This window comes from Pteropus alecto, unplaced genomic scaffold, assembly GCF_000325575.1.
Source record: "Pteropus alecto unplaced genomic scaffold, ASM32557v1 scaffold117, whole genome shotgun sequence".
Classification (NCBI taxonomy): domain Eukaryota; kingdom Metazoa; phylum Chordata; class Mammalia; order Chiroptera; family Pteropodidae; genus Pteropus; species Pteropus alecto.
The window spans coordinates 1,298,889-1,321,652 of NW_006440642.1; the positions used below are offsets into that span (position 1 = coordinate 1,298,889).

At 47.4% G+C, this 22,764-nt stretch overlaps 1 protein-coding gene across 1 annotated transcript in view; it reads left to right on the forward strand.

Annotated features, from left to right (window-relative positions):
- The window catches only part of TCF7L1 (transcription factor 7 like 1), a 145,812-nt gene that overhangs the window by 18,270 nt on the left and 104,778 nt on the right, over positions 1-22,764 (forward strand). The gene's annotated exons all lie outside the window — the stretch shown is intronic.

Sequence of the window (22,764 nt, forward strand, 5' to 3'; positions counted from 1 at the left end):
ATTGGCGGGGCTCTGTACACAGAATTTACTTTCTCTGTTCTCATTCTGCTCACCTCTTCACTCTGTCAAAGTATGCAGCATATTATTTCATGTCTCTCTCTCTCTTTTTTAAACAAGGGACCTTAGAGATACTTTTTTAAACAAGGGACCTTAGAGATTTCAGTTGCAGTTGAAGAAACTGAGGCCCAGAGAGGTGAAGAGAGTTCCTAACGTCAGAGCTAGTGAGAAACACAGCAGAACTGTTACCCGAGCTTCTCTTTTCTCTGAATAGCAGCTTTTGCAGTGAAAATTTTATTCCTTTTGAGTGTTTCTCTATGTCCCAGAGGAGTATTGCAGGCATTAACTCATTTAATCCTCAGAATGGCCCTGCGAGTGGGGACGGTGGTTATTCCTCCTTTCTTCCAGAGGAAGTCTAAGTGCTGAGAGGTCAAGATCCTTGCTTGAGGCCACTCAGCAATCCAGGGCAAGGACAGACATGGAACCCAGATTTGCCCAGCTCCTACCATGTGTGCCACCGCCCCGTGGGTCACGCTGATTGCTTGTGTGAGCTTGAGGGACATTACCTGTACAGGCGAAGACGCTGAACTGGATCACCCAGGGGTTCCTTTCAGTGGTTGCATTCTAAGGCTCCATTTTGAAACTGGTCGATAATGCCTGAACTTTTTCTCTAAGAAGCCCAGGACTATAGGACGTACAGAGCTGCGCGTCTCACTGCCTTTTAGGAGGGGTCCAGAGGGTCTGCAGCACCTTCTGAGGAGGCCTCTGGGTGGAGAGCAGGAGCAGTGGTGGCAGATTAGTCTTCATGGACCCAAGGGGAGCTGGGTGGGGCAGGACGGGAGAGACCCTGACTGGCTTTCTTGCCTTCCCCTCCTTCTACCTTCCTTCCCTCCTTAGAGGCGGTTTTGGGGTTAGTAAGAGGTGAGGGGCAATTAGTGATAATTACTCATAGTTTGTACAGACAGCAGGCCTAGCTTCAGAGGTGCCTTCTGGGACAGAGAGAGACTGAGCACTCTAGTCAGAATGTTGCATGGAGGACCCAGAAGAAAGCAAGGGTTCCATGGGAAGGAGGGAAGGTGCAGTTGCCTGTTAGGGAGGTCAGCTTTGGATCCTCTCAATAATAAACAGGGAACCAGTCCCACAACCGTGTAAGTGCTGGCTGTGTGAGCAGAAGGCAGGGGCAGCAGCTAGGAGAGCTGGCGGGAAGCGGGGTACAGCCTATGACATCAGCCCAGAGCTTCTCTCAGCCTAGTCCAGGACTCCGGCTCCTGTGGCCAAACCCTAGGCACTGACCCTTTGTCACCTCTGGCATAGGGACTTTACAACACAGATGGTCCCATTCCCTTAGTCTGGGACCCCTCTGTCCTTTTGGGTTTGGTGTCCAGGAGACCATTACACAAGTCTGAGTGCAGCTGAAACCTATCCAGAGCTTTGAGGTCCCAACTTTTCTGTGGGCTGTTTTAGCACTTTTTAGATGTATTTTGTTGTGAGGAGCTAGGAGCCTGTTGAAAAATGTCTGACCAAACCTTTTGCCGAGAGAAGTCTGAGGGCAGAGAGGGTGCCCACATTATAGGTCCTGAGAAAAATTGTTTGAACTGCCAAAATCACTATAGTTTAGGCTATATTAGTTTTAGGGGATAATAAAGTTTTCTGTCTTTTTTTGGAAAAAAAAAATTCTGGGTTTTTTTACTATGGTTGTATCTTTTATCTACGTGTACTGCTTTGATAAAATGTTATTATGGCTCTCTTTAAGTGGATAATTGAGCAGAATAGCATGTTAATTTATCTCTCCGTCAGGCTCGTGGTAAGGCCTACTTCTTTGGAAATGATCCCAAACCAAATAGCCACAGCTCACCTGCAGAAGGGCCTCGTGGCACCGGGCCGGGCCGGAACCCCTGCCATGCTTTTCCGACTGTCCTTAGAAGGTGGTTCCCACCTTAACAAAGGTCTCCGTTATTGAAGATCCAGGCCTTCAAATCTGACTGTTTCCATCCCTGGTACAGATTGTCTTCCCTCAGGCAAGTTTCTGTCTCAGAGTTGGCTGTGAGGATATGGAAGCACAATCAGGCTTTGTGGTGCAGGAGGGCTTTGCGGTGCCCTGGAAGGTGGGGTTTAGCCTTGTATAAATAAATAGCAGCAGGCTCTAGCTTCAGGAAAAGGGGATTCCTGGAATGAGAGAGACTGGTGCTCAAGACGGGAAGCTCTTCCCGGCTTTTCTGCAGCCTCTGCAGCTTCTCCTAGCCCCACTGTCCTTTCACATGGCCTACGGGCAGCCTGCTATTCTCTTGGAGTTGCCCTGACTCCCAGAGCACCTGGGACCAACCACTGACCCTCAGGAACTCGGCTGGCTCCCCTGTCGTCGTCCACAGAGACACACTTTGCTCCTTGTGAGGCTCATCCTGAGCTCGGTAGCTCTAGCTGTTGGCTGCTCCAGTCACTCAGCAACCTGTCAGGCAGACGCCCACCCCGCTTTGGCATTTCTCTGCATCTGCGTGGTGATCATTGCTGCCCAGTGGCACCCTCTCCAGAGCAAACCTGGAGACCATGAGGGGCATCTGCAGCTGCCTGCACTCTGGAAGATCTGGCTAGGGGTGAAGGGAGAAGGCTGCGACCGTTCCTACTGCTTTCGTATGCCGCCTGCTCCTGGCTGTTTGGGGGTGTAGGCCCTTTGACATCAGACAGAGATGGGAGCAGCCCTGAAGGGATGAAAGACCAGATTCAGGCTTTCTTGGCCCAAGGCCCCTGGAAGACTTGATGAAGGGGATCCTTAAGGCGAAGTGTGACATACGGTTTTTCAAGGCCCCCTCGTAGCCGGCCTGGTCTTAAACCAAGTATCCTGCTGGTCTCACTGCCCTGGCAGTCTCCTCCTGCCATGCCCGCCAGTTGCCTTCTGCCCCTCATAAAGTCCTTCTTTGCTCACTCTCTCCATCTGCTTAGCGGGCCCCGCTTCCTCCCAAAGCTTCTCTGTTGTCTTGGCTCACTCGTCCCCAGCGTTCCCCAGCGCTCTGACTGATGGTCACTTGGTTTTCTGGGTTTCGGAGCCCACCGGCCAAGGAGAACTTTGCCAAGTGAGCCCAAGTGGAGCCCTGGGACACTGTCACATGAGTGAGGAAGGACGTTAGCCACCATGTCCTGTCTCCAGGCAGCCCTTTTCTCCCTCTACCTAAAGACTTTGTTGTTGATTTTTTTTTCTTTTCAAACCTAAAAAAAAAAAAAGTAGCATACAGGCAAATTGTCGGAGTTCAGTTTTATAAGTTTTAACACAGATTCGTGTCACCACCGCTACAATTCCGAGTCCCTAAAACTCCTTGAGCCGCGCCCCTGTGGTTGTGCCCTACCTCCCACCTCTTTCCCCGGTCAACCATGGCTCTGTTCTCCCGCTCCCCACAGCGATTTGTTGGTCACATTATGTGTATCTTCCCAGAAGTTTTATTGGTACCTATTAGTGTAAGATAAAAAGATAAAAATCAAGACCACACTCCTAAAAGCCTCCCGCCTTCCTTTGCCCCTTATTTTGTGCTGAGCTCTGACACCTACTTTAGAACCTCTTCACCGGACAGGTCAACTTAACTCAGCGTTCCCCCTCCCACCTCCTCGGCTGTGTGTACAGTTCAGTATTTTTTAAATTTATTCTGTCCCTGTTTTCCTGCTCATAGCAAAAATGTTTCTCTTAGTTCAGTGCTTCAAAATTATGTGTTATAGGAAGAAGCAGATGAATTCTAAGTTTCAAGGAATGCTGTCTGTAATAATAACCCTAAGCTGGAGATTGCCCAAGGGAAAAAGAAGAGTTGAAAAATAGTGCACAGGAAACTCTTGACAATGGATTTGAGCCCATCTTTTATTTTTTAAGCCTTGGTTCATCTTAAAAAAAAAAAAAAGGTTGAGAGGCTTAATTTTGTTCCAGAAGATCATTTGCAAACCTCAGTGAGAACGCACAAACCATTCCTGTTTAATTGGAGTCAGACAAGGGGTGGTTGTTGAGGTCTGACGAGGCTCCCCTTGCTGATGTGGAAGAAACAGACCTGCAGACGTGGGATCCATCAGTCCACAGACGTATGAATGCCCTTACTGGGCTGGCTTTGGGACATGTGCCAGTGCTCGTCTGGCTAAGGATTTACCATCCACCTTGCCCTCAGGAAAAAACCTTCCCTGCCCACCTCCTCCTGAGTACTGTAACAGCTCCACTCAGGAGAGAGGCTTTTCTCATTTAATGAAGTGTCGACTCCGGAGTCTCCAGAATAAGTTGCAGTTGCCCAATTTCCTGGTAAATTCTCAGATTCTCTTGTGGTTTGAAGGTGTGAGTGAACTCAGGATATTTTTTTAGGGTAAATAAAGTCTATAAAGTGTGATTTGGGTGCTTGGTTTTCAGTGCCAGAACTTGGTTTTCAGTGATTGGCTCCTATGAGAGGGGAACAGAAGTCAGTCTGAAGGCTGTAATTTTCTTGAAGGTGAGAACTGGATTCTGCGCTGTGAGCAAAGGGAGGTGTGCCTAGGTAGGTGGAGCTGGTTCCCTGGACATGGATGGGGTTCTCCCTTGGGCCCAGCCCTTGCCCCTCCTGCGTCCTGGGAACAGATAGTTAGTTGACTTAGGAGGAAGGGGATGAAGATGCTGGCTGTGCGCAGAGGATGAATACTTCCCTGTGGTGGTGGTCTTCAGTCTGTGGGGCCAGGTTAATGGGTGAAGCACGTGGGACATAAAAGAAGATCCTGTTTGTACCCTTGTGCATAGTCAATGCACATGAAAGGGTGAGAATGATTTTCCATACTGTGGGCTGAGGGTTTGTGGTGATTAACTCATGGAGGGGCCTGCACTCTGAAGGCAACCCTGTGGCCAGGTCGGTGCCAAGACTGTGGCCCGAGAGCAAAAGCCAGAGCTGGAAAGGGAGCCGGGCCTGGCTAGGTCCTTACAGGAAGAACTCAGGCTCCTGGTGGTCAGCCTTCTAGGGTGGGAGCCAGGTGAGCAGCCCCACACGGAGAGGGGCGGGGCATGGTAGTGGGTGTGATGGAGGCTGAGGGTCTAAGTAGGCCGGCCCAGCCAGGCCAGCCAGTGGTGGACCACTGGCCTGGCAAACTGCTCTCAGGAACAGAGGTTTGGAGAGCAAAGCCAGGAAGTGCCCCAAAGGTTGAAAATGAGTGGCCCGTGAGAATTCCCTGGACCCGTGTGTTTTTTTTAAGTACATATGCCTGACCCTTGTGCCCAGAATCTCTAGGTTGTAGGGCCCCAGAACATATATTTATTAAAAGCTCCCTTTTAAATGTTGGGGCACAGCTAGGATTTAGACACACAACCCCACCCCTACCTCAGGCCACAGTGGGATCTGGAGGCTACATTGCAGATACTGGCAGAAGCCAGCCCCAGCTGGAAGATCACAGAACCACGTCGGGCACTGCCTTACCCGAACCAGGCCACCCCCTGTTAACTGCCATATTCACAGAGCAGTGGTTCTCATGTTTTCTTCATCTCTGCAGACGTATCATCTCTTCTGTTTCTAGCTGAACAAAATCTTTTCGGCCTCTCATGGATCAAGCCTTCCTATACTCTTTTTTCGCTCGTGGAAAGCATTCTTGTTTCTCCTTTAAAATCACCTGAGTCACCTCCCGTTGCTTGTGGGGTAGTGACTTGATTCCCTTTCCTATATGTACCTCAGTTGTGGTACTTCTCACTTTAACAGCTGTCACCTTGTTTCTGGAATGAGACTGAGCTTCTGGAGGTCTAGCTAGTAGGTATTTTTTATGGTTCATCTCTGAGTTCCTGGAGCTTAGGAGCATTGTAACCAAAGCTTAGTGAATTGATGTTTTAATGAAAGGACGAAAGGCATTTTTAACTCTCTCTCCTCTTTGCCACCATCCCCCCCATTCATCGGAATTAGTCCTCCGCTCGTACCCAATACAGGCCACTGTAGCCTGGGCCTGGAGGAAACGAGACCGAGGCTGAGCCCAGCACGCTCCTGAGAACCACTAAGATAAACACAAAATGCACTCTCTCCGAATTCTGAGAAGGCAAGGCCCTCAGAGGTCATAGGGTTCAGTGTCTCTCAACCCTAGCTGTGCATTAGAATCATCCAGGGAGCTTTTAAAAAATGCTCATGCCCAGCCCCCACCCCCAGAGATTTTGATCCAGCTGGTCTGGGGTGGGGCTCAGGCTTGGGCGGAATTTTCTTAAAGCTCCCCAGGGGCTTCTGCATATGCAGCCAAGTTTGTGAACCACTGCTCTAGTCCAGAGCTCCTCACTGAGTATTTGAATGAAAGGATTAACCAGATCCCTGCCTGGTGAAGTGATGGCCCCCCAGTGGGACCATGGTCTGGTGGTAGAGTCACCAACAATGTACCCTGGATGCTCTAAGCCCCTCCTTTGGCCAGTCCTGTCATCTAACGGAATTGGACTTTGACCATCCCTCTTGCTCAGAGGCCAGAAGCAGACTGAACAAAATCTAGTTTTAAACTGATTAGTGGCAAACATAAGGAGACAGGATGTGATGGGCTCTGAATTAAAATCTTTTTTTTCAGGCCATTTATTTGACTTTGAATATCGTATTAATTTGTTAGGGCTGCTGTAACAAAGTGCCACAAATTGGGTGGCTTAAACAACAGGAATTGTCTCACAGTCTGGAGACTGGAAGTCTGAAACCAAGGTGTTGGCAAGGTTGGTTCCTTCTGAGGGCCGTGAGAGAAGGGTCTGTTCCAGGCCCCTCTCCTTGGCTTGTAGACGCTGTTTTCTCCCTGTGTCTCTTCGCATCTGCTTTCCTTTGTGTGTGTCTATGTCCAAGTTTCTTCCTTTTGTAAGGATACCAGTCATTGGATTAGGGCCTACTCTAATGATCTCTCTTAAGCTTGATTCCCTCTGTAAAGACCTTATCTTTAAATAAGGTCAAATCTGAGGTACTGGGGGTTAGGACTTTAACATATCTTTCAGGGGAGCATACAATTCAGCCTTTTACTAATACCATCTAAGCTTCCCACCTTAACTGTAGCTTTTAAAAATATTCTCTTTTTTTTTCCTTTACACCCACTCCCAGCATCAGATCACTCAGAACCTGGGGCCCAGGGCTGCTGCTTGTAGGCATGCGGCACCAACTTGCCAGCCACCAAGGCTGACATCTGTTCCCTGGTTATGGGTAAACTTGGAGGATGATGGTTTATATTCAGGCTCCCCCAAAGGTGGATATAATTGCTCTAATTTCTTCACAATAGCAGGAGCAGTTAGTCAAGAGGCTGAAAGAAAAGGGGAGCTAGAGATGGGCCTCCCCTGCCCGAAATAAAGGCCCAAGTCAGGTGCTAATGTTAAACATCTATTTGAGTGGATGCGTGAAAACTAATGAAAACTGATGAGCAGGCTAGTACTGTGTGACGGCTTTTCTTTGGAATGTATATAATTATTGGTAAACAGGTGAGGGGGAGACATGGTGTGGAGAGGAAGTGGTGTTTCATTCCTGTGAAAGTTGTGTATCAACTGCTTACTCCAGAGCTGCTTCATGAGTCAACCCACAGGCAGAATTCAGAGGAGGGCCAAAAACTTAGATGGAAAAAATTACATTTAATTTTCACTAATTGAAATTTTGCATGCTTTTGATTGTGAATGTAGACAACAAACCATACTGTATTAGCAGTACCTGTGATGGCCACCACTAGGAATTGATGAAAAAAAAAAATTTTTTTTTAAAAATATGATAAGAGTCATAGATATCTCGTTATCCTCATCACTACTTCAAAATTAAGGTGCTTATCCCTCTAGGTCTTATATAATATGTTAATTATATATTAACCATAGCAAAAATATTTTGATAACAGCATTTTATTGTAATTGGTTTTCTTTGCAATGCTATGTATTTATTTTGTGCATTTAATAGCATTCTGAGGAGGATCCATAAGCTTCCCTAGACTTCCGGGAGCTCTGGGGCACTGAACAGGAGGCTTTGGTTTGTGTTTGTAATAACCCCTTCCTGTCCCCAGTGGGTGAGTAACTCCTATCAGTAAAGTCTAGATTACAGTTTTGATAATCACTGACTTAGTTAATATTCGTAACTTATTTTTGGCTCCTTGGGGCTAAACTGTGTGTGCATATGTGTGTGTATGTGTGTGTGTGTGTGTGTGTGTGTACATATAGGTGTATATATGTGCATGTGCAACGTGTGTGTGTATGTATGTCTGTATGTGTTTATGTGTATGCACATGCACTCACATGGACCTGGACTCATCTTTTTTTCAAAGATGTCAAAGATTGGGTAGACATTTTAAAAGAAACCCAGGTTTAAATTTGCCATTCAGCCAAAGCTGGTCCCCGTTTGGCCAATCAGTCTCTAATGAGTGGAGCTTCGAAGAGGGGCTTTTGGCAAAATAACCACCTGCTTCTCCCAGAACCAAATCCACTGGGATGTGCTTTTCTTGGTCACTCTGGAAATGTGCAAGCCTGCGCTGGTGCCTGAGCTGCCTGTGTTGGAAATGAAAGCTGGGCTCGAAAGACCAGTTCCAGATGGCTTGAAAAAATGTATAATGGCACCAGCTCACAGGTCTTGATGGGTATGAAAATGATCTGAATATAGATGATTAGGTTTATGGGTTTGGGTTTTGGGAGTGTTTTTGGGTTTTGTTTGCTTTTTACTTTTCTTTTGAAATAATTGCTATCAGATAGTTGCAAAAATAGTACATAAGAGTCCTGGGAACTCTTCCCACAGTTTCCCACAAGGTGATATGTCATAGAGCTCAAGCTCAATATCAAAGCCAGGACATTGACACTAGTACATTACTGTTAACTAGATTACAGGTCTTATTCAGTTCCTGCCATTTTTCATATGCCTTCACTGTGCGTGTGTTTGTACACTTCTATGCAGTTTTATCCCATGTAGAGATTTGTACGACCACAACCACGATCACAATACAGAACTGTTTACAGAACATATTTTCTAAACTTGGTTGTGAGGCACGTAGTACAGTGAATTATTATCAGTTGTTCTGTTAATCAGAGCACTGTCTGTCAGCCTCGGGGCTGGAAGTAGTGATTGCATGTGTTCAGGGACCTGGGTGGAATTTGGATGTCAGTACTAGGCGTGGTGGCCATTGACAAGACCCAGTCTGGACTTGGAGCCCTGCTGCAAGAGTCTTAGGTGGCGATGTTGGTTGCACTCTGCAGGAAGTCATCCTGTGTCCTGGGCTTGGGATCAGAGTGTTTCTCTGGGCTAGGAAAGGAGAGTAAAGCAAGAGAGAGGCAAGAAACAAAGGCAGCAGCCAGCTCGGGTTCAGAGAGGAGCTCAAGGCCTCATAGGAGATGCGGGGAACAGGTAGGGTATAGAGACATCCCAGCTGGGCCTGAAAATTCATGGTGAGGGCTGTGGTGAAGGGTGCCTAGGGGCCCTGCTCATCCTTCTCTGCACCCCTGAACTGAGTTTACCCACTCTGCTGGGCCTGGCTTCCAGATGCAGGATGGGAACGATAGCTACCCAAGGCCCATGCTGTTGTGAGGCCCGGTCTCCATGGTAGAAGGGAAGGAGATACGTGATACAAATCTCAGAGCACACCTAAAACGAAGGTGGTGATTTTTTCCCAACTCCAGTCCTGTGCTTACTGTGCCTTTGGCACCTCCTAGTTAGCCAGGACATCTGATTAAGTGGGACACTCCAGTCTCCAGCCACAGGAAAAGAGTGCTTTACCGTGCCTGGGGATGTTGGTGCATGTGTGTCTTTTTATTTTTTGTTTGCTGGTTTTTCCAGTTTCTTTGGTTAAGGTGTTCAGCAAGGCACTCAACCTTTATAGTCAGAGATAAATCCTTGCTCCATAGTTGCAGCCATACCTCCCACTCCACCCTACCCCTTTTTTTTGGCTCATTCCAGCAACATGGCGCTGCCTGGTGGGAAGAGCTAGTACATGGTACAAGACCAGCTCCCAGGAGCAAGTGCTGGGACACAAGACTAAAGATGCAGAGGGAGGGAGGCAATGACGGTTTGGACAAGCCAGCCCCACCCTCCATGAGGAGGCTCCAGGCGGGCTCCATGAACCCAGGTCACAAACAAGGAGGCCCTCACAGTGCCAGAGAATCGGGGGAGCCTAGGTGTTGCCAGGTACGAGCGCCACCAAACGATTGGCAAAGCTGGGGGTTAGACAGTCTAGGAGTTGCAACCCTGGGCAGGTTATCAGAGGAAAGCCTCAGATCCATTTGGAAATACAATTTTTGAAACTGAACTTGTAGCAAGGGGACAAGGCTGCCACCATCCCCAGGCAGAAATCTAATTGAGATAACATCCTGCCTCCATTTCCTTCATTCAACTTGCCCTGCCCATGGGTATCAGTTCCCTCTTCTCCAAACACCATCATCTTATAACTTCATTTTTAGGAAAGTAGCCATTGCTCCCTTTCACTTCACACACCAAGTCTAAACTTCTCTACCTACTTCTGAAGGCCTCCCACATCTGGCCTCACTCAGCTGGATGAATCCCATCATTCAGCAGGCTCTCATCCAACCCCTGTGTGCCTGCTTCCCTCCCAGACTCCATCCCACAACATTCTGTCCCTTTTCTAACAACAATGGCTTTGATGACCCGAACCCCAGATTAGCCCACTGTCACATTTTCTTCTACATACTTCACAGTCAAACACAATTGGTTTGTTATGTCATGGTATTGTCTTATAACTCCTATATGTTACTTATCTATATGTGATTAATGAACAAGACAAACAAAGCATATTGTGTTCTCTAATTGTTTCTCTGTGTAGGCCTTGTCTCCTTAACTAGGAGGAGGGCAGGGCCCCTGTGCTGTATATTTTGTCCACCCTGGGAGCCTAGTGTGGCCATGTTAACGTTCTATTGATGCCGGCTGAGTGGTAGATTCCGCCAACTCCCATCACGAAGTGCCAGACAGCTCTGGTTAGGGTCCTTATTTTGCAGACTCTTCCAGAACAGATTGGAATTTAAGCTACAGGCTTCTTGATTAATAGTCATTATCCTGGAATGTAAGAGGCTGGCAATCGAGATGTTTTAGCGAATGGTTAAGTTTTACTTTAGCAAATGGTTAGGTGTGAAATAGTTAAACTCATTTTGAGATAACTGCGATAGATCAGAATTGGAAAAAAAGGACAATATTTTCTTGTAATTAATAGTTGAGGTAGCTGAATTCTGCTTTTCTAGAGCATGACAAAGTAGGCTTGAAAGTAGTATTTCAGAGGGCAGAAGATGAGATCCCAAAGGTCAACAGTGTGCTGACTCTGGAAGGGCTCCATCAGCCACTGTGTGGAGATGTCTACACCGCCTTCCCTTTGGTGTGGAGAGGGGAGCTGACTTCACCGTCAGTCTTACGGTTGGGGCAGACACCGTGTGTCCATAGGTGGCCCTCATTTTCAGAAGCATCAAGTCTAGCATTTTCAACAAAGTGAGCAATCTGACTATAAGATTAAGGCAGTTGGTGGAGGGGAAGTCATACATATTCATCAAAAGAAAATTGAGCAACACAGAAAATTGAGATAGTAAAAAAAAAAAATTAAGAAGCAAATAACTTTGTTCATGATTTTATTGCCAAATCACGGGTTGCTCCTGGCTGCCATTAAACTCTGTTCTAAAACAAGCCAGGATTTCCACTAAGAGTCAGTAGGTCCTCCTTGCTAATTTTTGCCTCCGCCTTCCTGCTGCTCTCCAGACTTCCCTTGTAAAGGAGAGAGCTCTCTCTGATTCTTCCTACCTCTGTCTGTAATTGAAGTGGCTTCTCATGCACATCTTAGTACTGAGTGTCTCTAGAAAGAAAAATGGTACCTGGAAAACTCGCCTCGAGTGGAGCCTTGAAAATTGTTTTTTTTTCCCGCCTGCAAGAAGCCAGCACACGGTAGGTGTGGAGGTCGCTCCTCTTCTGTGATCACTTCCCGACTGGAGCCTCAGCAGGGAACATAAGTGCAGGTGGCCTGTGGATTCCTTTGGATTTTTCTGCCCAGGAACATTTCGAAAAATACACAGCTTGAAATTAGTTTCCACTTACCAAAGGAATAGTGAGGCAGTTAGATTTTCAGACCTTCTTCGGGCAGGATTGTGTCAGAGTGATGTGGGATAGTGGGCGGGCATCCTAGAATGCAGGTTGCTGGACTTCTGATCTAGAAAGGCCAGGCTGGAAATCTGTAGGGACTCCTGGGGTGGTTCTGACCAGTTTTGCCAGACTCTGAAACTTTGTTGCATGCTCCCAACTCACAGAGTCTGACTTAATGAGAAGTTCTAGAAGTTCTGCCTCCGGGGAGAAGCTTCAGAGCTGCTTTTGTGGGTAAATATTGAGAGTTTCAAGCCTCTCCATGTGGTCCTGGTGAAGCAGCCATTCTTGTAGTTCAGAATTAGTTGCTGATTCAACAGTTCCATGTGATCAGACTGATAGAAAGATCCATGAAGTGAAGCCAACTTGGGCTTGAAACCGAGCATCATCCATCTGCTAGCTTTACAGCTTTAGCCAAGTCACTGGGCCTTTTCAAGTTTCCATCTTGTCACCTGTAGAATGAGAATTGTAACTTTACCTTTGCCAGATTATCGTAAAACATGGAGATCACACATGTCGGGTGTCTCTGGTACTCTCGGTAACTGCTCTTTTTATCCTGTTGAGATAACATTCCCATTTCCCCCCACCTCACTCGTCACTCTAAAACACATTCCTTATTACTACTTGAGTCCCAGTAGTTCTTTGGGGAGACCAGTTTCTCGGTCTTCATTGCTCCGGTGTATTCTCTCAGACTATTCAGTGAGATGGGCAGTGCCATCTCTCACAGCCTGGTTGAAACGTTGTCTTAGTGTTGCCCCCAGAAGGCAGATGCCAGTCATGTGTCCACCAGGAGCCCCCCACGGTACTTCTTACCTCAGGTCAAGCTCAGTTGTGTGTCCAGCTAAGTACACCCAACAGGGTTGCATGGCAGGCACCAGATAGTGATGTCCCTCCCGGTAGCAAGGTTACGTTGAGGTACCAATGAGGTAATCGTCCTCTCACTCGGCGTAGAAGCCAGAGCTCTTCCTATCTGAGCTGACCTCCCCATGACCACTCTGGCCTCCACTCTCACACCCACTTTGTTCAATCCACATCTCTTATTCTCAAACACACTTGGCAGGCACTCTCTTGTCTTTGCACTTGTTCTGCGCTCCCACCACCTGGAGCATTCTCCCCTCTAACTGCATGGCTTGTTCACGCCCCTCCTTTGGTTTGATTGTCATGTCAGCGAGCCCTTCCCTGACCACTCTATTTAAAATTGTAGTGCTCCTCCTCCAACCCTCTTTGTCCCCTACTTATCTCCTAAATCCCAATTTGCCTACTTTCCCCACACAAACCTTGTTTCCAGAGAAAAACTCATCAAATAAATCTTTCAAAAAGAAAGTGGAGATAACATAGTTATCTTCTCCCCCTTTTTCTGCTCGGTCTCAGCAGAGGGGCCTCACCCAGGTGCCTGATTGACACGATTCGTTCTGAGCATTGCCACAAGCTCGGGCCTGCACTCGCACAGCTGAGGTGTGTGGGGAGGCAGCGTCCCAACAGCAGGTAGGTGTTGGCTGGCAGCCTGACAGCGAGCACTGGAGACAGAAACAAAAAAGGGGGCACCATGCAGGGTATTCAGAAGCACTTCAGTGAGGGGCACATTATTTTACTTATAATCAGTGGTGCCCATTGATTGATAATTAAAATGATGACCCTTAATTATTAATATTCAGTTGAATCAGATATACCTTCTATATGAAGATAGGGGACTAGCAAACATATTTAGAAAAATTCCCATCAAGCCAGTTTTTAAAATAACAGCTTTATTGGGATATAATTCTCGTACCACGAAATTTATTTTTTTAAAGGTACAATTCATTGGTTTTTAGTGTATTCCCAGAGTTGTGCAACCATCACCACTATATAAATTTGGTACATTTTTATCACTCTATAAGTAATCACTCTCCATTCTCTTCCCCCAACCATTGGCAACCACTAATCAAATTTCTTTCTACGTTCTGGATGTCCCATATAAATGGAATCATGCAACTTGTGGTTGTCATGACTGGCTTCTTTCATGTAGTGTAGTGTTTTCAAGGTTCACCCACGGTGTGGTGTGGATCAGTACTTTATTCCTTTTTTATAGCTGAATAATAGTCCATTGTATGGCTATGCCATGTTTTGTTTATCCATTCATCTATTGATGAACATTTGGGTTCTTTCTGCTTTGGGGCTTCCACTGAGCCATTCTGAAACGTAACAAAAGGCTCAATGCTGATGGGGTTTCCTCGTTCCTGAAATGAAGGCAATGTTGCCACCTCCCAGGTGGGTGTCAGGATCTGCAGAGGTGCAGACATCTCTTCTAGCTGGTCATTGTCGGCTCTGAGAGTGGAACTCCCCCACTCCTCTGGTCTTTCTCCACTGGTATACAATGTGCGACCTTATCAAAGTGTTCCTTTCCTCTGACCTGTGGGTCAAAACTTACTAGCTTCCCCCACTTCCCACTGTCTCCACTCCTGCCCCCCTGGTTTCTCCACAGTCTGCTTTAACACCTCCAGCTCTCCCCAGCTTGGTGTCCCTGCTGAGTGTCCTGGACTTCTGCAGCCACTCCCAGTCCCTGCCCAAACCTACCTCCTCCTCAGGACCCTTCTGTTAGGGACTTTTTGACATTACTGTCTCAACTGTTACTTGTGTATAAGTGTACATTTTTGTGCTTATGTGTTATGATGTTTTCTTGCCTTATGGCCTCAACCAAACCATACCTATGACATGGTACAGACAGTGTCTTCTTGATGTCCTTGTCCCTCGGCCCGCCCCATGCAGCGCACAGTGGGCTCTCTATGACTGCTGCCTGGAGGTGTGTGGGAGTTGTGAGCCCTTTGCCATGTAACTGGAGAGGGTGGAATGTGTGAATGGAGGCACCTGCTCAGCTGTACAATGGTCTTCGGAGGGGGATCAGGTTAAATCATTTCGAATCCTGCTTTAACCTTCTATTGTTAATTCCTAAAAGTGCATAGCTGAACTGGCTGAGTTTTGATCAAAAATTAAACGTTGGATATTCTTTTTGACTATGCATATCTGTATAAATTCCACAGAATAGCAACCCGTGCCTGGCCACCTTTCAGTGGGGACCTTTGAGAACTCCCATTCTCTTCCCTACAGATCACAGACTTGAACCTTCTCGGTTAAGATTAGGGGCGGGCCGCGACTTGAGATAACCAAATCGATAGCAGTGAGATACACCCCATTCTTTGTCAGCCTGTCTTTCTCTGTCTTCCAGACGGATCAGGTAATCACCATTAGCAGGTAACTTCGTTGAGTTTTTTCACCGCTTCTGTGTTGTCTGTGTTCATTGTGCGCTGAGATAATAGTGACCAGAGAAAGAAGAAAATTAAAATAGGAAGCTGGGAAGGGCAGGAAGAGAATCTGGAGGCCAGTAAACAAAAGTTGGCTGTAACAGGAGCCAGGATACGGAAGTGTGACCGAGTGCTTTTGACTATCTCAGTGCAGGCCCCTCAGCATTTCCATTGTGCTTGGCTCATCTCCCTGTCTCACTGTTAGCAGGCATGTTTAGGTTGGTCTGTTCTTTATTTTTGGCTTTTTTGTTCCTGAAGAAAAAGAGAGATGATCAGATGGATCTCTGAGATTCAGAGTTAAAGATTGGAAGGCTAGGTGGAACAATTCCTATGAAGACAGACTTCCTTCTGATAAAATATTTACTAGCTTTTGTAGGAAGCTGTCTCTTCCTGTTTGCTGTGGTGGGAGGCGCTCTCTACCTTTCCCCCTCGTGGCAAGGGTATAAAATGATGATACCTGTAGGACATACAGGGGTGGGCGCAAGGCTGGAGGCAGCCCACCCAGCAGGCCCTGGGCGAGGGCCTCCGCACTGTTTCGGACATACCCCAGCCCATTTTGAAGCCAAGAAGCACTGACTGGTTTGGAGGCTCTGGTGTGGTGGTCCAGGCCCTGGGAGGTCTGGGCTTGAGGCTTCCATTCTCCACTGACCACATGTTTACGCTGCAGCCTGTGGTGTTAAGAGGTGAGATCTGGAAGCACCTGAGCCCACCAGTTCCTGCAGGTAGATGACCGTTCAGTCCCTCCCCACACATCTGCTTGGTTGGGAGACCAGGACTTGGCAGTTACTTCTGATTTGGACAACTCCACTTGTGGGGAATTTCTTGCTTGTATTCAGCTATTGCCCTCTCCCTTTCTCCCTCTGGAGTCCCCCAGGGTAGGCTGCACCCTCTTCCTTGGTGTCTCAAGGTAACTGGTCCTCACGTGGCTGCGCCCTTCTTACCCGTCACCATCCTGGCAAAGTAATGGCTTTGGCAAATTACAATTTCCAAAGAAGATCAGTGGATCCTGGAAGCCTGCTCTGTTTACTATATATATTTTTTAAATTTTAAAGTGTTAAGTCACTAAATAAAAAAGGAAAGATAATAACCCCATCACCTAACCAACCTATTTTCATGTATTACCTGTCTTTATTCTGATGCCTCCACATTATATAGTTATAATCAGAGTATAGATACAAAATTTTGGCGATTTCTTCATTCTCTATTAAACAATCTCTCCCCCAGTTCTAGGCATTATAAGACAAATATCTTAAAGCTACAATAAGCACTGGGATGGCTGTACCTCGTTCTGTGGACAGTTACAGACTCATTTTTTAACCAGTGACACTGACTAGCTCTGACTAGACAGATCAGTGATGTCGTGATCCCCTACCCCTGAGAGAAAGCAGGGGGACCTTTGCGGGGAGGGGGAAGGAAGTTATGTGAGGTCGGGCCACATTCTGTGCTCGTAGGAACATCTCCATATGTAGGACAGCGAGCTCTTTAGAGAAGAAAGGAATAAGTTTTTGAACCATTTTAATCTTTTAGAAGGAAAAAGAAAACAGTATTCTTCTTATATGCTTTTCAGAATTTCCTATGTGTCACATTAGCTGGTTACTGTTCAGGCTTCCTTTCATGGTAGTAAACACTGTTTTGTTTAGCATTTCCTTCCCCCTCAAATACCATCACTGATCAATTCTGCCTTTGCCTGAGTCAGCCATCCACAAGTCTCTTTCCTTCGCCTCTCTCCCCTAATTCACTCCATTTATTCAGCTCCTGCTGTGCACTCAAGATTCCAGAAGGGGATGTGGTTGGAGTTTGAGGGAGAAGGGTGTTGGAGGGCAGTGGGTGCTGGAACCCCAGCTTCCAGATGCTTCTACCCCCTCTCCCAGAGGATTCATTCTCTCCAGGCCAGGAATTGATGACATTTCATGAATGCTTACTAGATAGTTATTTGTCCATTTTGTAGATAGGGAAATCGAGGGCTAGTTGAGTCGCTGGTATCAGAGGTCACCATGCCTCACTAAAGCCCAGGTTTGACCGTAGTTTCCACCTGCCCTGCCTGAGCTCTGAGAGCCGCGGAGACAGATGGTCAGTGATGCGATTTTACACACTTGTCTTAGGTGTCTCGAGTTAGAGGACACTGTGGGCCCTCGGCCGGCTCTGCTGGGGTTGGGTCTCCTGGCTGCAGCCTGTTGTGGGTGAGTGGAGTATGGGTGGAGGAGCCAGTCAAGAGGAGAGCAGATAGGAGGAGGAAGGAGCTGGCAAACCTGAGGTTAGATAAAGTGGTCAGCCTCTGAGATGGGGCTTTCAGACTCCTTGCTAGGAAAGGCAGGGGTCGTGGAAGGCTGTTCTCGGACACCGTTGAGCTGCGTTCCCTCCAAAGCCGCCCATATGCTGCAGGCATTGTCTTCTTTTCCTCCGGAATAGCAAAAAGACAGTAGTTGCTTCTACCGCCATGTTAAAATCAGTAGAGCCACTCACCTTGAACTCAAAATGACGTTGACCTTTCCAATATAATTAGGAACACCTGGAGTTTATTTCCTACCAACTAGGAACAGAACAATTTCTGGTTTTCGTTGAAGTGGAACAGAGCCTCAGTGCGGGAGTGAGTAATGGTTCTCAAATGCACCAGAATCACCTGCAGGGCCCGGGAACACACTGCTGGGCTCCACCCCCAGAGCTTCTGATTCAATAGGTCCGGGGCGGAGCCCTGAGAACTTGCACTTCTATTAAGTTCTCAGTGATGCTGATGCTGCTGGTCCAGGGCCACACTTTGAGAACCTCTGTCCTAGGGCACCTTTCAGGTTTGGGCCTTTGTTCCCATCTTCATCCCCAAAACCAATACATTAAGTGTGGTAAGAAAAAGAAAATTCTCCAAAAGAGAATTTCTTTCCTTTCAGTGTAGTCAAGAGAGTTTGGCTAAGTCTCAGAGCCGGACTGTCCCCAGCCCTGCCCACATACCCCCTGCCCCCACTGGGCCCTTCCATGACCTGCCGCCCAGTGTAGGGGTTAGAATGGGGCTGAGTGAGCTGCCCAAGTGCTGAGAGGCCGTACTGCACTATTGGTTTAGTTCCTTTTCACATGCATAAGTGCTTAAAAAGATTTCTTATTCTTTTTTGAAAAAGAAATATAACTCTTCTCTTGAGTCATAACTATTATTAGATGCTGAATGAAAAAAAGACAGTTACTGTTCTGTTCTTCTAAACAATTTTCTCTGACTTTCCTTAGCTCTAGAAGATCTATTGAGTTTGAAAAACTTAACTGGAGACAATAAATGGGCTTTTTAGTTTTGTTTTGAGTAAGTATTCCTGATGCTTGGGGCCCAGGATGCCATTTCGATAGAGAAAATAGAAGCTTCCCAAAGTCTCTCTTGCTCCTGAGAAGAAAAGCTGAAACCAGAACAGAGGGGAGCAGAACAGGGTCTGGGAGGGCTGGTGGAGGGGTCTCAGTGGTCTCCTGCCCATCAGATCACCTGGGGGATATTGGGTGACTTCAAAAGGGACCTAGACAGCTGGAGCTTGTGAGAGTGCGGGTGGTCAAGGTGCCATGGGGTCCTAAACTTTACTAGAGGAGATGGCACTTTGCTGAGCTCAGGAGAAAAGAGAGGAAGGGGGCAACAGCTGTGCCTCAGATGGTTGAAGGATGTCACAGGGTGCCGATTCAACTCTTTATAAGGAAGAACAACCCAAAAGTCTGATCTGTCCTAAGGCGGGATAATAACCCACTGTAAATAACATAAAGCTGATTTTTTTGTGGGGCACTTTATAGTTCACAAAGCACTTGCATGGAAGGTGGTGAGCCCTCCTCCTCTGGAGGGATTCAAGTTCACGAAGGCATGTTGGGATCGAGGGGGTTCAGGCCCTCCTGAGACTAACATGGATCCAGATGAGTGTCTTCCAAATGTGTATCAGAATTATATGTACTGCTTAGAAATACTTGGTGTTTTGGGGGGTTTGCCCAGATCTACTAAATCAGCAGCTCTGGGTGGGGGAGGGGGCGGTCAGGCAGCTGGTCTGCCCAGCACCCCCGGGAAGAACCCTGCCTGGCATGTTCACCGCTGAGTCCTGCTGCATGCCACAGAATGGTAGGAGCTCGACAAGTGTTTGCTGAGTCCATGTGCTGACATTTGCCAACATAATTTTATGTCCTGATTTACTGCCTTCTTCCATGTTGTCTACAGTGCGGCCAGCCCAGGCTCTCTCCTGCTCTTTAACCACTACGTAACATTCACTCCTCCCAGCCTTTGCTCACACTGTTTCTTCCACCGGACCTCTTCTCTGCTTTTTCTGCTACCAAAGTCCCAAGTTTTTGTTGCACGCTGTTGGTGTAACGAGCTCTGTGCTAGATGCGGTAACCCTAGCCAGCCCGCCACATGTGCTGCCCTCTTCGAGGGTCTTCCTCAAAACTCTGTCCCCTTTGTCCCCACAGGGGAAAGAAGTCCTCTGGGCTTCTCTCAGACTGTAACATTCTTTAGCATCCAGGTGCCCTTCCTGGTGCTTATCAGTGAAAGATATTTGCAAGCTCAAAAAAATATATGTATGAAAAAAATATATGTATACATGTACATGTTGATGTGTATATACCCATGTATACATTTTTAAAAAATTAGTCTTCAAAATTGAAATGAATAAGTAATCGAATCTAATGTGTAATTAAATGGCTTCTAACTGTGAAGTCATCATTGCCAGCTTAGTAAATTACTGCTCGACCCAAGTCCTGGACGAGGAATTCAAAAGGACTGAGCTCTGTCCAGCATCATAATTGTGAAGTTTCCCAGATGTTCTTCCATGGAGGTCAGGGTTCTGGAAGGTTCTGTGGCCATGAGCTCTCTTGTGGCCTTTGTCTTGCCTACAATGGTCTCTCTACTCCTGACCCCCTAAAGTGAGGCTTGAGAAGTTAATAATCACAGTAAGAGTAAGAGCTGACCCCTGTGGAGTGTTCCCTATGCACCAGTCACTGTTCCACGTGTCTATGTTTATTTGCTCATGTAATCTTTACAGCAGCCCGAGGAGGTTAATGTCTATTAGCCCTATTTGCAGGTGGAGAAACTGAGATGCTGTGAGGTTTTATAATTTGCTCAACAGCACATGGCCTGCAAATAACAAGTAACTAGACTGCCTCCTCACTTGCAGGTCTGAAGCACATGATCCCCAGCTTGCTGGGGCTCCCGACAGGCATGCACCTTATTCCGCTGGCATGCGGAATAGCTGCTCTCTGCTGCCTGACAGGCAGTCATTGATTTCTCCTGATGGAAGGAGAGAAAAGGGAGGATGGTGGTTTCAGGTTTCATAAATCTTTGAGGCAGGCAGCCGTGTGGTCTCAACTGGCTTGGGGCTTATTTTGGGGGATTGGGGAAGAGATTTGCAAAAGATAGAAGAACAATGAGGAGGGGCACCAGGTGAGCAGACCTGCCTAACAGGAGTGGCCAGCATGCCTGGGGGTGGAGGGAATTCTTTCCTTGTCCATTTTGATGTGTGGCCAAGAACCAAGTGTAAGTCAGCCACATCCTTTAAAACTGCTCAGGGGAAGGCCCCGCTATAGAAGGTAGTGAATATGGGAGGCTCACAGAGCTATGTGTGCTTCTGTGCAGGGCCTGGGCCCTACTTGCTGGGGACAGCAGCAAAGGACATAAATAAATAGCTCGTAGGAAAAAGAATATGTGGTAGGGAGAGAGTTCAATATAGCAAGGGAGCCCCGGGTGGCTCTCAGAGCCAAGGGGACATGTCCCTTTTGTGCTTAAATAATCATAGTGGGGAGCAAGAGCCAGCTGGAGGAGAAGAAAGAGAGCTCTGCTCGGATGAGAAAGTGTGGGGCCAAAGTGTGCCCCCAGGAAAGAAGACTGGTCTGTGTCTCTGTCTTAAATCTCAGTTTACTGGTCCTGCGGGTATATGCACAGTGTCATCAAGGTGCTCACCTGGGTGTTGCCGACCTTCCAAGTCCCTCATTAACCAGTCACTAAGCAAGCATTTAGTGAGTGCCAGTTTAATGAGTGCCATATGTCTGGTGCCAAGGTTAAGGGTGTGCAAAACACAGCCCTCAAGAACTGTGTTTTAATGGGGAGGCACAGAACTTCATATAAAGCAGTTAACCTGAATGGTGTGGGCCCTTTGATGTCTGAGGCCACAATGAGTCTCAGACATAGAGTGTCTAAAGACACAGCAGAAGGGGGCGGTCAGTGGACTTGTGGGAGAGGCCAGATGTGTACGTGTGTGGTGAGAGGTACTTGAGGGATAAGTGGGATTACATTTAGAGAGGAAAGGGAAAGATGGCAAAGAGAGATAAGGCCCTCAAAACTGAACCTGCATGTCACAGATGGAAAGGAAAGATGGACTTCTAAGCTTCTCGAGATAGCCTGGGGCCTGGTTTGTTTTGCCACAGTAACTGCTGGCCTGCGGGAGCTGCAGGCACAGGGTCCCTGATACTTTCTGTGACTTAGGGCCCAGATGCGGGCTCTAGACGCCCTTAACTGACAAGCAGGCAGGTGCTGGCTCGGGGTGCCGTGAAGCCTGTGTTAAGCAAGAGTGCTGGAGGGAGACAGGAATGTGTTAACACCAGCAGCTGGCTGCTATCTGATCCTGGCCCTGCAGTGACTTCCGCTTCCCCCATTGTTAACATACCAACCAGACTGTGAACGAATGAATGAGTGAGTGGGTAGGAAGAGTTGCTGTGCAGGCTGTCACAGCCAGGATAAAATAACCCCAGCTCACTGCTCTCCAGAGAGCTTGCCCTGCCAGCCTTTGACATTAGGAAATCCCAGATGGGAAATGGCCCCAGAGGGTAGAACAGACCTGAAGCCCAGTGTGATTATCCGTGGTTTAGTTGGGGCAGAACACCTGCTTTACAAAATAACCCCCAAAATGGCTGAATACAGTACAAGTTTATTTCTGTCTCCAGAGTGGATCTGTAGCACTGCTCCATTCGTTCGGAGACCCAGAATTTTCTGTTTGAGAGCTCTGCCGCCTTCTGGAGCTGTGAGTTCCAGCTTTAAGTAGGTGTCTGAACCACCCGAGGGCTTATTCAAACACAGATCGTAGGGCCCCACTCCCACAGCAGTGGGCCTGAGAATTTGCATTTCGAACAAGTTCCTGCTGCTGCTGCTGCATCAGGGACCTAAAACCACTGTTCTAGGGCTTTCTCCATAGTTCTCCACAGGCGCTTCTGCATCCAGCCTGGAGATGAGGGATGGCAGAGAGCAGATGTCAGTCACAGTGCAAGGGTGCCTGAGAAATGTGGTCCTTTTGTGGGCTCAGGAGGAAAATGAAGTGGCGCTGTCTATGCCACAATTAAAAAGGGCAGCCCAGATCCTGAGTGCACCTGATATTTGTCTGAAATACTCAATTTCAAAATGCATTTCAAACATGTGGAGCAAGTCGACCAAGTATTTACTCATGGCATTAGTGTCTCTCATGAAGGCCGAACCTTGATGGAGCTCATTATTCAATTTCCAGATTGTCCTCCATGCTAGTACAGATGCGAGTCATTTGAAACTCATGTTGCTGTGATGGATGGTT